The sequence below is a fragment of the Typopeltis vanoorti genome, chromosome 6, assembly GCF_054136105.1.
Source record: "Typopeltis vanoorti isolate ZY-2024b chromosome 6, IOZ_Tvanoo_1.0, whole genome shotgun sequence".
Classification (NCBI taxonomy): Eukaryota; Metazoa; Arthropoda; class Arachnida; order Uropygi; family Thelyphonidae; genus Typopeltis; species Typopeltis vanoorti.
In genome coordinates this window covers 151,968,777-151,983,602 of record NC_143554.1, presented here as the reverse complement: position 1 = coordinate 151,983,602, position 14,826 = coordinate 151,968,777, and positions in this window count along the sequence as shown.

Sequence of the window (14,826 nt, the reverse complement as noted above, 5' to 3'; positions counted from 1 at the left end):
TTTATCCCACTTTCAGTAAACATACTGTAAAATGTACTGCCTCTTATCCTTGAAGGCATACATCATGTGAATATACAAATATTTATCACTTTTATTGCCTAAACTTTGGTACTAAGAAATATTTCTTATACGAATTATTAACCACAAAATGTGTTTACTCTCTACACATGAACAGTGTGTCTGTTATAAATATTGGGATATTTGAAGAGCAAAGTTAAAACTAAACTTACCTGTGGGTTTCCCTCTTACCGCAAGAGTCAGGATCTCGTAGCTTACTTCAAAGCGATGACGCGTGGATCTGCCAGATTATAACTACGCCAACTTCCCAGTACTGAAAATAAAAGGGCGTTTCTATTCTTTAAATAATTACCTATTTCCTACTTTTCACTGATTAGGCTGCACTCCAGACAGATTACCATCCATTCCCAGATGGATGTTACGGCTTCCGAACATTTTTTTTTATCCCGAAGCTGTTCATTGCATTAAAACCAACTCTTCCTTTTGGTTCTCTCGTTTGTTTCTGCATATAATGAAATGCCATTAAAAGGTTTGCCGTTTACTAATTAGTGATATATAATTATTTCATTGGCCTAGAGAGATATATCCTGTAACAAACGTACAGCAACAATATATATTATTAAAAAACCTCATTTTGCAAAGGTCAACAAATGGCGCATTGATAAACATTCAAAATAATAAATGAAGTAAAATGAAAGTGTGTTATGAATGTTATTTCTTAAACAGGTTTCGGATCAGTTTCTTCCAGTGTTTCAAATGATTGGACGATCATGTCCACTTGTGTAGTGGAAAATTCATCGCATTGCATTTCAGTTCACCGAGAAACGCATTTTTCACTCTGATTGACAGGTTTTGAACATATATATATATATATATATATATATATATATATATATATATATATATATATATATATATATATATATATATATATATATATATATATATATATATATATATATATATATATATATATATATATATATATATATATATATATATATATATATATATACGTAGTAATTATGATACTGTATATATATATATTAAGAATTCAATGACTAGAAACGATATTTAAGTAAAACGTTTTAAACTTAAAAACACTACTAGTTTCGGCCTGTAACTGCCTTCTCCTCGAATATCTCAATAGCCGACATCAAAGTATTAAGTTTACTGCCGAGCTTGAAACGGATAATTCCTTGCCTTTTCTTGATGTCAAACTGACTCGCTCTTCTGCTGGTAAACTAAAAATATCGATATATAGAAAACCCACACATACCAACAGATATCTGCACAGTCAGTCCCATCATTTCCCTCCTCATAAGCTTGGAATAATTTCCACCTTGGGAAATAGAGCTCGTTCTCTTCTTGATGACCCAAATGAACTTCTTACAGAAATAAACCATCTGAAAACTTCTTTCGAAGTTAATGGATATTCCAATAAAATCATTGAAAAATTCCTTCGTAATCCTCCTAGACATCACTCAGAAGAAAGAAAGAAATTCAAAGGCAACATATCTATTCCTTACATAAGTACTGTTTCACATAAATTAGCAAAGGTTCTAAGAAAATACAATATCAGAATCTTGTTCACTCCACTTTCAAAGATCAGTTTCTTAATTAGCACCCAAAACCTTGTCACCATCAACTCAAATACCCTGGTGTATATAAAATATTGTGTGATTGTGATATTCCTTATTTTGGACAAACAGACAAATCTGTCGAACTGCGTATGGAAGAACACATGAGGGACTTTACTTACAAGAGGCAGCGAGCGAGTGCATGATCAAGTCATATCCTTTTCTTGGCTAATCCTACTGATGAACACCAAAGTCACCAGGGTATTTTATTTGATAATGACAAGGTTTTGGGTGGCTAATTAAGGAACGGATCTTTGGAAGTGGAGTGAACAAGGTTCTGATATTGTATTTTTTTAGAACTCTTGCTAATTTATGTGAAACAGTACTTATGTAAGGAATAGATATATCGCCTTTGAATCTATTTGTTTCTTCTGAGTGATGTCCAGGAGGATTAAGAAGGAATTTGTCAATGATTTTCTTGGAAGATCCATTAACTTCAAAAGAAGTTTTCAGATGGTTTATTTCTGTAAGAAATTCATTTGGTTCTTCAAGAAGAGAACGGGCTCTCTGTCCCAATGTGGAAATTATTCCAAGCTTATGAGGAGGAAAATGATGGGACTGACTGTGTAGATATCTGTTGGTGTGTGTGGGCTTTCTATATATAGATATTGTGTGTTTATCAGAAGAGCGAATCAGTTTGACATCAAGAAAAGGCAAGGAATTATCCGTTTCAAGCTCGGCAGTAAACTTAATACTTTGATGTCGGCTATTGAGATGTTCGAGGAAAACCTTAAGGGATTCATGTCCATGGCTCCAAACAATGAAGATGTCATCCACATAACGTTTCCAAACTTTAGGTGTTAAAATAAAGGAAGAGATAGCCTTGGTTTCAAAATCCTCTAAGTAAAGGTTTGCAAGAACAGGAGATAAAGGATTACCCATAGCCAGTATATGATTTTGTTTGTAAATATTATCTTGAAATTTGAAGTAACCGGACCTGATGCAATGTGTAAGCAAGGCTAAGATTTTTTTGGATAACTTGTCCTTGAGTAATGTCAGGACTTCATCTGTTGGGACATTAGTGAACAAAGAAGTTATGTCCAAGCTAGCCATGATGTCATTTTCATCAACTGTAATATCCTTGATGTATGTAACAAATTCTGTAGTGTTCTTGATAAAGGATGGTGATTTCCCTGAAAAACTTTTGAGGTATTTGGCAAGGTATTTTGAAAGAATGTATATAGGAGAATCGATACCTTCTACAATTGGGCGTAATGGGGTATTCTGTTTATGGATTTTAGGAACACCATATATGCGAGGAATTAACGGATGGAGAGAGCGTACAGATAAATGAACGTTTCGGGATAATTCAGTTGTTGTTTTTAATAAGTTGTTTGTACGATTTTGAAGTTCACGAGTTGGAACTCTCTCAAGTATTGAGTAGGTATCATTATGTAGTAATTCAATCATTTTATTCTTGTAATCTTCGGAGTTCAGGATGACTGTTGCATTTCCTTTATCTGCAGGGAGGATGATTATATCTCTGTTGTTTTTTAAACTTTTAATAGCTTTGCGTTCAGTTGAAGTAATGTTGTCTGCAGGTGGTTTTGCGTTATTGATAATAAAGATTGATTCAATACGTAGAAGGTTTGCATCTTGTGGAGGGAGAGAAGAAGCAGCTTTTTCTATTTTTGTAAGTAGTGTCTCCTTTGGTATTAATTTTGGGGAAGGAATGAAGTTTAGACCTTTACTAAGGATGCTTTGTTCTACATCTGAAAGTATATAGGAGGATTTGTTGATAACGACTTTGTGAATATTGATGTGTGATTTTGAGTTCCTATTATTTTGTAATCTCTTTAACGTTTCAAATTTTCTTATAAGATTTAATACATACTGTGAATCTCAAGCAGCAAGAATACAATATAATAACAAAGTAAATCTTTTCACCCAGACAATTTATTCCTGGGTGCTCCATTGCATACAATGTTTATATTACATGTAGCTTAAAAGTAGTACTGATTAACATTTATGATTATATTTTTGTATCGATATTCATATTTACATTTATATTTTACATATACATATATTAACTCTATATAATTCACACAATTCTTATTGTGTGAATTATATAGAGTTAATGTGTGAATCTTATTGGCTAATTTAATTACTTCTGAGTAATAGTTTTCGATATGTCTCTGTTTGGACACTGGCCCCTTGTCTCCGGAAGTGATTACATGTTGTTTTAGGGGCATCCGGATGGAGTTCAGTAATAAAGTATGTGGTCAGCAGCCTTTTGAAGATGTGGACTACAAATGCGTGATGGTAATTCCAGGATAAAGAATCTGTGTAAGTAGTGTCTTAGATTTCTTGCCTAGTTTGTAGTGTGGTTATACCTGGAGAAATGGCGTGTCTTTTCAGCATGAATCTTCTTCTAATGCCTGCCAAGAATTCTTTTGTTGTTCATCCGTTTTCTGATGTCTTCCATTCTTCTTCCCACAAGTCTAGGCGTTTCTCTTCTGCAGTTGTTTTTATAACAGATTTCGAGTTATTACCCAGAAGAGCTTGATTTCCTGTCCCTCTAGAGAGAGAGAGAGAGAGAGAGAGAGATTCCGAACCAGATTTCTTGTCTATTCTATTAGTGCTGTATGGTTGTTCTGGGTTTTGTATGCCGTCTATAGTGCTTTTTTAACTATCAGTGTAAGGTTTTGCTGTCTTCTGATGAGAGGTGGTGAGTTCTAATTCCCGGAGATATGTAAATGAGTAAGTTGTTTTGCTTGGTTGTTGGATCAGAAAGGATGCAGTCTAGAGCAGCGTTCTTCTATAATGGACTATAATGGAATTGCATAGTTGTATGCAATGAAAGAACAACAGACGTTCCCTTCGGTTTTGCTTCCGTCAGTGTATATTTGGAAATCGTCGCTTTCAGAGCTTTCCTTCTCCTAAATATATGTTCTTTTTGCTGGGTGAGGCCACATACTGTAGTGACGCGGGTGTTCGCAGAAATTTAGATCGATGGTATCTTCTTCTTCTTCTTCGACCTTTTGGTTCTGTCCACTGCTGGACCAAGGTCTCCCCCATGATTTACCGGTTTTCTGCCTCTCCCATCCTTCTCACTCCTGCAATTTGTTCCAGTTCATCCCTCCATCTTCTTCTCGCTCTTCTTCTTTCTTGCTCCATCCATCGGGCTCCATTCTGTTGTTTTTCTAGTCCATCTCCCGTCACTACATCTGGCAACATGGCCAGCCGATCTCCACTTAGCCTCTTTAATGTATTTTACAATATCCATGACAATTGTATTTGTCTTCCTATCTCTTAACGTTGTTTTTAGCATACTTCTCTGCATGCGATGTTCGTGGTTCTCAGCTTTTTGTTTAGGGCTTCTGTTAAAGTCAATGTTTCTGCTCCATATGTTAGGACAGGAAGTATGCACAGGTCCAGAACTTTCCTTTTTAGACTCACAGGGATGTCACTTCTAAATATTTCTCTCATTTTCCCATAAGCCACACATCCAAGGTGAATTCTTCGTTCAATCTCTTTTCTTTAGCAATCCTCAAAGAATAACAATTGGCCCAAATATACATATGAAATACTTGTTCTATTTCATGGTTTTCAACTTTGACAGTTCTATGGTTTATGTATTTATTCATCATTATTTTTGTATTTTTTTCTTTATTGGTTTTTAATATAATTACTCTGGAAGCTTCATTTAGATGATTTAGCCTTTCTTCCATATCTTCAAGATTATCTGCTATTAGAACAATATCATCTGCAAATTTCAGATGATGCAGTCTTTCTCCATTTAAGTTTATTCCTTTTGTTTCCCAATCAAGGCTTCTAAAGACTTCCTCTAATGCAGCCGTATATAATTTGGGATATGTGGTGTCGCCTTGCCGGATGCCGTTTTGTAACTTTCGTTATATCTTCCGGAAATGACGTCATATATAAGAGAGAATTCTTATATTTTCAGGCAGATCGGTTTTAGAACTGCAATAACGCAAGTTCCCTCGAAAAATATTGTCCTGTACCCTTTAATTATATGTATGGCTATAAACCGTTGAACTGGGTTTAATTTTATTCTCGGTTTATCTTACATTTTATCACTAATAACTTACGCAAAGATATCATCACTGGTAATATAGCTTCGGTATATATTGTTTTCAGCGCTTGTTGGACTAATCCTTGACGACTTATCTAGGCGATTTTCTACTTGCAAGCTGTTTTCGCAACATATGAGATTTGCTACTGAAGGTAAATGTTTCATCTATTGTTACTCCTAGTTATTTTAGTTATTTTAGCTCACTGGCTACCGCTAAAACTTCTCCGTTTAGGAAGACTCTTAGAGGTTGTTTTGATTTTTTGTGTGAGATGTGGAGCAATTTAGACTTGGTGCTATTAAAAGTATCTCTGTTCTCACGTGCCCACACTGCAGTTTTAAAGAGTACTTTGTTGGCCGTTACTTCTCACTGTAAGCCGTCGTGTCCCCGAATCATTATCATCACATCACCGGCGAAAGCTATGACTTTTGTTTCAGTAGTGAAAGGAAATCTTAACAGCGAGTCGAACTGGATGTTCAAGAAACCTGGCCCAGAGCAGGAACCTTGCGAACAGTCTCGTTTGACTTCTTTCTTTACAGTTGTGGTTTTTAATGTCATGGTTGCTCTGTAAAATAATTTTCGTAAGGTAGTGTAAGTTTTTTGGGCATAAATCTATTAATTAATTGATTATGGCTGGCCACCATGCAGCATTGATGGCTCCTTGTACATCGAGTGAGATCAGTAGGATGTCTTTTTTTTTTACTGTAGTTTGTACAAAAGTTAAAGGTGCAGTTAGAGCACGGTGTTATCCACGCTGGATTAAGCAGCAGGTAATGCGCTGCTGTCCTTCAGACCAAACATCCAACCTTTTTATACTCCAAAAAAATTAGGTCGTTGTTATACAATATTTCATTTTCACAATGCAGCGATTCGAGCACTCACCATTGCCTGCTATTATAAATGTCACTCTCCTGGACAGTGGCGCACTTCGGATTTAATCTCTCAGGGGCCCTAGCACTCAAGATTTAATCTTGGGGAGGGTGGGGGGGACCAAGTTGAGTAGATGATTTACGAATACACACTACGCATTGCATACGACCTATGACTGAACATCTGCAGTGATCGCCGATGCATGATAAGTAGTATAGATACAGAAGACACAACATAAATAAAAAAATGAATTTTAATTAGGAAAAGATTTTTAGAAAAATTTGCTATCGTTTATTTCCGTTTTCTTTCGGGGGGGAAGGTGTGCCACTGCTCCTGGATAAGTTCTTTAGAAGGTCAAGCAGTATTTTGATCTTTTCAGTCTGAATCGCCAAATATCTACCAGTGTAGTGTTGGAAGCATAGATTTGAAATCCGTCCACCGTACTAACCAATAATATGAACTTCGCTTATAGGATGAGAACAACCTGGCAAGAGTGATATTTCTGTGGATCATTCACTAAAACCTTCAATTTATCATTTTAACAGACTTTTACAGAATGTTGAGTCGATATTTCCATACTTTACCCTTCGACTAGAAGAAAAAGAAGAATAAAAAACCATAAATTCAGCATTCTCCCATGTAACGAAATGACAAAATACCATTTGCAGGTATCATATATTTTCGTTCAAAGTTGTGATCAAGACGGTAAAGGTGTCGATTTGTTTGAGGTTGTAGGCTGAAGTTTAGTCTGTATTAGCCAACCAATCGTCCAGGACATCTCTAGACGTCCAGCTAAATCTGGATACGATTCAGACTACCTATTGAAAGGACATGGATAAGAAGTGCAATTTGGCCGTCATGTCTTTTGGGAAAGTGCGATAATCCCTGACGCTGAAGAGAACCCTTAATCAGATTATCTCACGTCCATAGCTGCTTATCAGTTGCCTATAACAAGAAACGCAGTTCCTTGTTCTATGCTAGGTTACTGGATCTTAGTTATATTCGATAGACTAAAAGATAGAAAATATTTTAATTTTCTCTTTTTATTCTACAGTACAATTTTAATGCCTGGATCAAATAAAGATTCCTGGATAGTTTGTTCACTAAAATATTGCCTTACTTTGGAGAACTAATTTCATTTTTATTTATTATTATTATTTTTTTTTTTGCGCCAATGTTTTCTAACTGGTTACTCAACAAAACATTTTCTTTGTTTTGGAAGAAATTAATTAACGATAATTATTTGAAATATTATTTTAAACACAAAACCGCCTACCGACTTTCCAGATTATTTTATTTTTCTTTTCGTTCAAAATCATATTTCGAAGAATACTTCACAGATTTCCTAAAGGGTGGGCTTGAGAGACTTTAGTTTGTGCCGAATAACATGAAGTTCTTTAATCGCATCACTAAAGTTTTTCTTTATATCGTAATCTACTATTATTTAAACTTTCACCTTTCTGGTTTCCATTTATAATTAGTCATTACAAAGTGAAATTAACCGTTATGATTTAAATGGATATGTATATATTTTCTGCTAGTTCAGATATCATGCTCCAATTTTAAAGTAAGCGATACTTTTGCTTATATTCTCTCTTTCAAAAATGCATATGCACATTCGTGAAATGTGAAATTTCATTTTCATATTTTTACAACAGGATTGAGCTTTATTTCACCTTTGATAGTTTAACCCCCACCCCAACTACATCCCTATCACACACCAGAAAACTGTTATGAAACATAGGTGCAGTTTTTATTTAAGTCGTTATTTTTCTCTAGTTATTATTCCACATAACTTTGATTTTTCGATAGAGAAATTAGGTGGTGATTATAATAAATTAGCAAATTATAAATCAGAAAATATACATATTATTTCCTGATTATTTTATATCAAGAAATTATGTGGTATTGGGTAATAGGGGAGATTAATATTTAAAATCACTGTCATCCTTCAAATGCAATATCAGAATAATGTTTGAAATAGAGCCTGTGTAGCTCAGTGGATGTGGCGTTTGCATACCACCGCGCTTGGCCGCATGAAGGAAGACTTGGTTTCGAGTCTAGTCGACCACTTGAGGAAATTTTTCTAAGCCTTTTTTCGACCGGTTCCCGAGTTACTCGATCTCTGGCACGGGCAAGCGGGTTTTTCCTCTGGGAATCTCGGGTTTTTCGTCCCGTAAACCCAAGAAAATCGACCGCAGAACCCACATTATTTCAGACATTAAATATATTATGTTAGGGTTAGGGACCACGAGATGGTGGCACATTTGAGCACCCTCACTTCACTGTGTACCACTTAATTAGTGATAGCCTTGGACCATCTATCTCTGATTGGTACTAGTGGAGATTGAACTGCCCACTCAGTCTCCAAAAAGTTAAATAGGTCTAAAAACGGCCTCGCCTACTCCCGTATACGGGAATAAAAAGGCGTTAGCTGATTTTTTGTTTGAAATTTCTGCTAATCAATCAGAAAGATAAAACAAAAACCAAACAAAAAATTTCTGCCTGTCAAATATTCAGATATTGCATGCGGCTCTTTAGTGTGCTTCCTCCTGTTCATGTTCTATTGTTATGTTTCTCTGTGGGCGTTAATAGTCTCCGTTAGCTTACAGCTTATTACTGGGCAGAAAGGAATATTATCAAGTAAACCCAAGACAGGATTCTTATCTTTCTCAATAGCAGTAAGAGTAATCTAAGATTTTAGCTTTTCCTCCTGCGAAGAGGATTATTATCAAGTATGTCTAAGACGTACATTAATTCAGAAATAGCAACCAGAAGCAGTAGTAGAGGTAGTAATATTTAGATTATTTAAGAAAAACAAACAAAAATAATACTACTGAACTATATTTTGTGTGATATGCATGTAAGCAGGTTTACATGGTGAAAATATAGTAAAGTATTTCTAAAATTTCAAATAATTTCAGCAGAGTGTAGAAGAGCAATATTATTGCCCTATTTCTTTTGTCAGAGAATGAAGTAATTGAATGTGAATACTGTCTGGAAAAGCTTTCAAACCTGTAGAAATTAGAGTGATTAAATAATTGAGTTCCAGGAGATGATAGGGGGGAAGCATTAGAAAATCTTCAAAATGAGGAGACATTTTGAATCATTCCGTATATACTATTTTTCATATTATATTTTCAACATATCTACGGTGGTTACGCAATGGATATTATCGTAATGTGCATCCTACAAAAAAAAAAAAAAAAAAAAAAAAAAAGACGAAGGCCAAGAGTCCCTGTTAAAATATCATTGGATATAAATTTTTGATTCTAAAAATACTCAGAATTGGAAACTGAGTAAGGCAATTTAACATCGTTTGTTGTTCATAAAAACAAAATAAAAAAAATTTCGTTTCTAAAACTGAAATGTGATGATCTATATAATAGTATTTTGCTAGGAAAGAAAGCAAAAGGACATATTTATTTCAATAAATATTATTTATAAATATATTTGATATAATATTTTCGATGCAAACATTGAAAATTCGCGAAAAAAAGTTGTTTCTCTATTGTAAATTAAGTGAAAGAACAATCATTGCAACTGTTCCGTTGCAATGATTTGAATAATAAAATAAATCAAATTTACTAATACTAAACAGATTCATTGCAAAGACTGACTGGTGGAATGGTCATTTCAGGATTGATTATTTTCGCACATTTGAAATTCGTTTCAATTTTTGGGAAGAGACGATAAACCAATTGTGAGGCCAAAATAAAAAAAGTCAAGTATCTTAGTACAGTAAAGGAAATTCCAAATAGCACAGTACACGTAAAGTCAGGTGACATAAAGGTCGCTAACCAACAATTATTCACTAATGGCTCTGAAATAGCCGTAGTAGGATTAACGGAGGACGGATGTAATGGCATGATAAAAGGTAGGATATCGATGAAGTTTCGATCCATGAAAAAAGCTAGGATGGCCTGATTAGAGCTTCATTATTTCGAAATCGCTTTAATTTTTTCCACAGTGTAACCTTTCAATGTGTATCTAAGATTATGTTTTGTGTTTTGCAAGGATTTTGTCTTGTTTTTGTGATAATTCAGATTTTATTTTAGGACTCTTATATAGTTTTCTACAAAATGAGATGAATGTTGTTTTTTAAATTATCTGCTCTAAACATTTCATCATCATCATCAAATTCCTCATATATACCCTCGAGGAGTGTATCAGATATGATAGTACTACATGAAAAATTTACATCACTACTAACTTCCTACCTACAGTTTTCCTCCAAATCAGTCTGTTAAATGTCAAGAATACAGCATTATCAGATTCTTTACTTTTTACTAGCACTTTTTACTGTATCAATCCACCTATATCGTGGTCTTCCTCTGGGTCTTTTTCCTGCCAACCTGGCAGAGAAAACTTGTTTTACTAATCTTTCCTCTCCCATTTTGCTTCAGTGACCATACCACCTGAGATTAGTTCTGCTAATGCATTCCTGGATGCTGACAATATCAAGTACTTTCATAGTATCCTCGTTTTTAATATGATATTGCCATTGATGTCATCTGTTTATGCCCCTAATCTTTCTCGGGACTCTCATATCTGCTGTCTCTAGTCTTTGGTCAAGTGTTTTACTTCTGTCCCAGCTGTCAGATCCATAAGTTAAAACTGGTTTGAACACTGTCTTGTACACAGCTAATTTAGTGTTTTGGCTAATTTATCTCTTATTCCATATGAATTTATTTAGTTGACTTCCTACCGTACCAGTCTTTGTAGATGCTGTTGTCTATTTCCATATTTAAATTACCATCTTCACTAAAAATTGTGTCTAAGTAGTTGAAATGTTTTACTTGTTTTGTAAGTTCTCCATTCACAATACAGTTGATATTTTCAATGTTTCTGCCTTTTTTGATCGTTTTTGTCTTTTTAATTCTGACCTTCACACTATATCTATTACAACAGTTATTCAACTTAGTCAGGAAATCTTGCGGATTTGTTTGTAGCAGATTTATTTAGAAGTAACATCGTCCACATAAAGCAAAGAGCTCACATTAACATCTCCAATTTTGATTTCAGGTTTAATACCACTTTCCTTCATAATGTGATCCATATAGATAATGAATAACAGAAGGGATAATGTATATCCTTGTCTCACACCAGATTTAACATTAACCTATCTTCTTGTACTTTAACTGCTGACTTACAACTCAATAAAGACTAAGTATTGTTTGATATAATGCCTCATTATCACCATATAACTGTAGCGATTGGAATAGCTTCTCTCTTGGCACCTTCTCATATGCCTTTTCCAGATCTACAAAACGTAAATACAGAACTTTATTATATTCCCATGATTTCTCAATTATCTGTCGTAAAGTGAAAATCTGATCCTGAGAGCCTCTAATCTTCACCAAACTTCTTTTACACAATCCTTCGCAACCGTTTCTCAAGTATATTTGCATATATCCTACCGGGAACACTCATTAATGATATGCCTCTGTAATTCTCACATTCAGTTTTATTTCCGTTTTTATATATGGGTACTATAGCGCTCTACTCCAATGATCGGGAATTCGACCCTCTGTCCGGGCCTTCTGAACTATGCAGTGCAGCCATTGAACGACTTTTATACCTCCATACTTTAGCATTTCTGGTCCCCCATCATCTACTCCTGCTGCCTTTCCATATTTCAGGCTTTCCATGGCTTTTTCTACTTCACGTATGGACATGTATTCATGACTGCATCCTGGTCAGTATTTTTTACCACTGTGCTGTCATCACTGCTTGTTTCATTTAGCAGTTTTTCAAAGTAATTACTCCATACTTCAAGGATATCTTTTTCTCCCGTTTTCATGTCACCTTTATCATCTATAATTCCTTTTACAGCACTCTTTCCTCCATTTCTGAGCTTCTTCAACAACCTCCAGAATATCTTGCCACCTTCTTGAGATTTATTTTCTATATTATTGCCAACGTTCTCCCATGACTTTTGTTTAGTTAGTTTTACACACTGTTTAGCTTTCTTACATTTGTCTCTGTATTTTCTAAGAGCACAAGCAGACTTATTTGCAAGGAACTTTTAATATGCTTTCTTCTTTTCTTCCACTGCCTCTTTAACTTCGTGTGTCCACCATGGAGTTCTGATTTTTCTATTCTTACAGACAACCTCACCACATGCCTCTCTGGCTGAATCAATTAGTGCTTTCTTCAGGGCTTGCCACTGAATCTTCAAAGTTTGGTTACTGCTCTCAAACTGTTTCATTTTTTCATGAATAACATTTGTGTATTTTAGTCTAAATTCACATATAAGAGCTGCACAACAATTATGCTGGTTAAATCTTTGTTACGTGTTATTCTTTTCAATATCAAATTCAATTTTATCACGTTCAAGACTAAGTGATGATCACTTCCGATTTCCAAACCTGTGTACACTCTGGTGTCCTGCACCAGTCGGAAAACATTACTATCAATAATACATACCCAATGAGACTTTTCTTATTCCTTGCCTCTTCTCTCCATGTGAATTTGTGCACATTTGTATCTTGGAAGATTGTGTTAGTAATAACAAGTCCATGTCCTGTGCAGAAATCCAACAGATATTTGCCATTATTATTAGCTTTGCTCTTTTCTCCAAATTTTCCCAAAATATTTTCGTATGTCTGACAATCATTTCCTACTCTGATATTTAGATCCCAAACAAGCACCAACTTTTCCTTATTCATTGTGTCAGTAAACCTATGCAGAAGAAAAATCGAACGTACGAATACAGATCATATTTTTCAATGATGCATTGTAAATCATTCTTTCAAATTTTTTAAGAGTTCAAATAAATCCTTTTTCAATAACAGCTATTTGAGTAAATATATCGGAAATATAATGTATGCATAAGCCACAATTATTATTCATTATGTTTGTGTGTGGCCTGCATTCATTAATTAACATTATAAGCATAATTTTTAAATTATATTTTATAATTATAAGAATTAATTATAATTATTGATAACTGATAGAAATATGAATAAAATTATTTTTTAAAATCTATTTGAATTAACTGAACTTAATATTTAGCATTTCTATTTGCATATGATATGTAATTCAGTTATTTCTGTAGAAATGTTTCATGAAATATTTCGGTAGAATTTTAACATGCAGATATCTAACCGAGAAAACGCCTGGCGTAGATGAGTTGCAGCAGATCTTTCTCGAGGCATGGGATATCACTCGTGCAACGAAGTTTTCTCAAATGCAATACGATCGACTTCCGGAAGCAGAGTCCTCGCATTCATCAATAACCGGAGACACTTTCGCAAGATCCTCATCAATGTTGAAACCAATCGACTGAAAGCGGGAAGGAGATATGATATCAAAAACACTTAAGTTTATCCTGCTCCTGGACAATTGATAGAATTTAATCTGTTAATCTCAAGATCCCAAGAGATGCCAGAACTTTGGTAATCATCAAGAATTCAAGAATTATTCAATGGCCTCGCTTTCAATAGACTTGAACCGAGCGTTTTACAGCCTCCCATCATTCTTCAGTAACTAGGGAAGGGCAGTGTACTTCTTTCCATCATAAAAGGAGGCATATAATTGGATATAATTGCATATAATTCCTTATAATTGGATTTATTTTGATGATGAAAATCAGCCTATCCTTTCACTTACTACAGGGTGAAGGCTCCCACTGGGTCTACTTCTCCCATGGTGACCCAGTCCATCTTGGGAAAGTGTACCTATACTTGTATGAATGCGAAAGACAATCACAAACAACCATGCCCTTGGCGTGATTCGAACCTGCAGTCTCTTGGCTGGAGAGCAGATGCGCTACCCATTCGGCCAACTAGGTGGACGATATTTATCTTGCACTATTAATATTTAAAAATTCATTCAGACATGGATGTTCCCTCAGCGAACTCCAATCTTCTTTTCCAGTAGATCTTCAGCCTTTCTTCTACAAGCAATTGACAACTCTTATGCTTAAGGGTGAAATTCTCTGTTTGTTTCCACTGAAGAATCCAAAGTAATAGCATGTGAGATGTTATTTACACTAAGGGACAACCACTTCAGCACGTTTGGAAAACAATAACGTCTTCCAAGAATTAACTCGCTACTTTATTTAATGTCTACCTAAGCCGACGATAACACGTAGGAGAGGTATGGGAATCCCAGAAGAGGAACAGTCTCTGGAAAGCAGCAGTCACGATATGTGCACAAAACAAAATGAAAGTCTGTTCTAGATAATAAAGAAAACGCAGGAACTAAAATCCAAGCAAAGAAAAAATATTCCTAAGACACCAAATAATGATGAAGGAGGC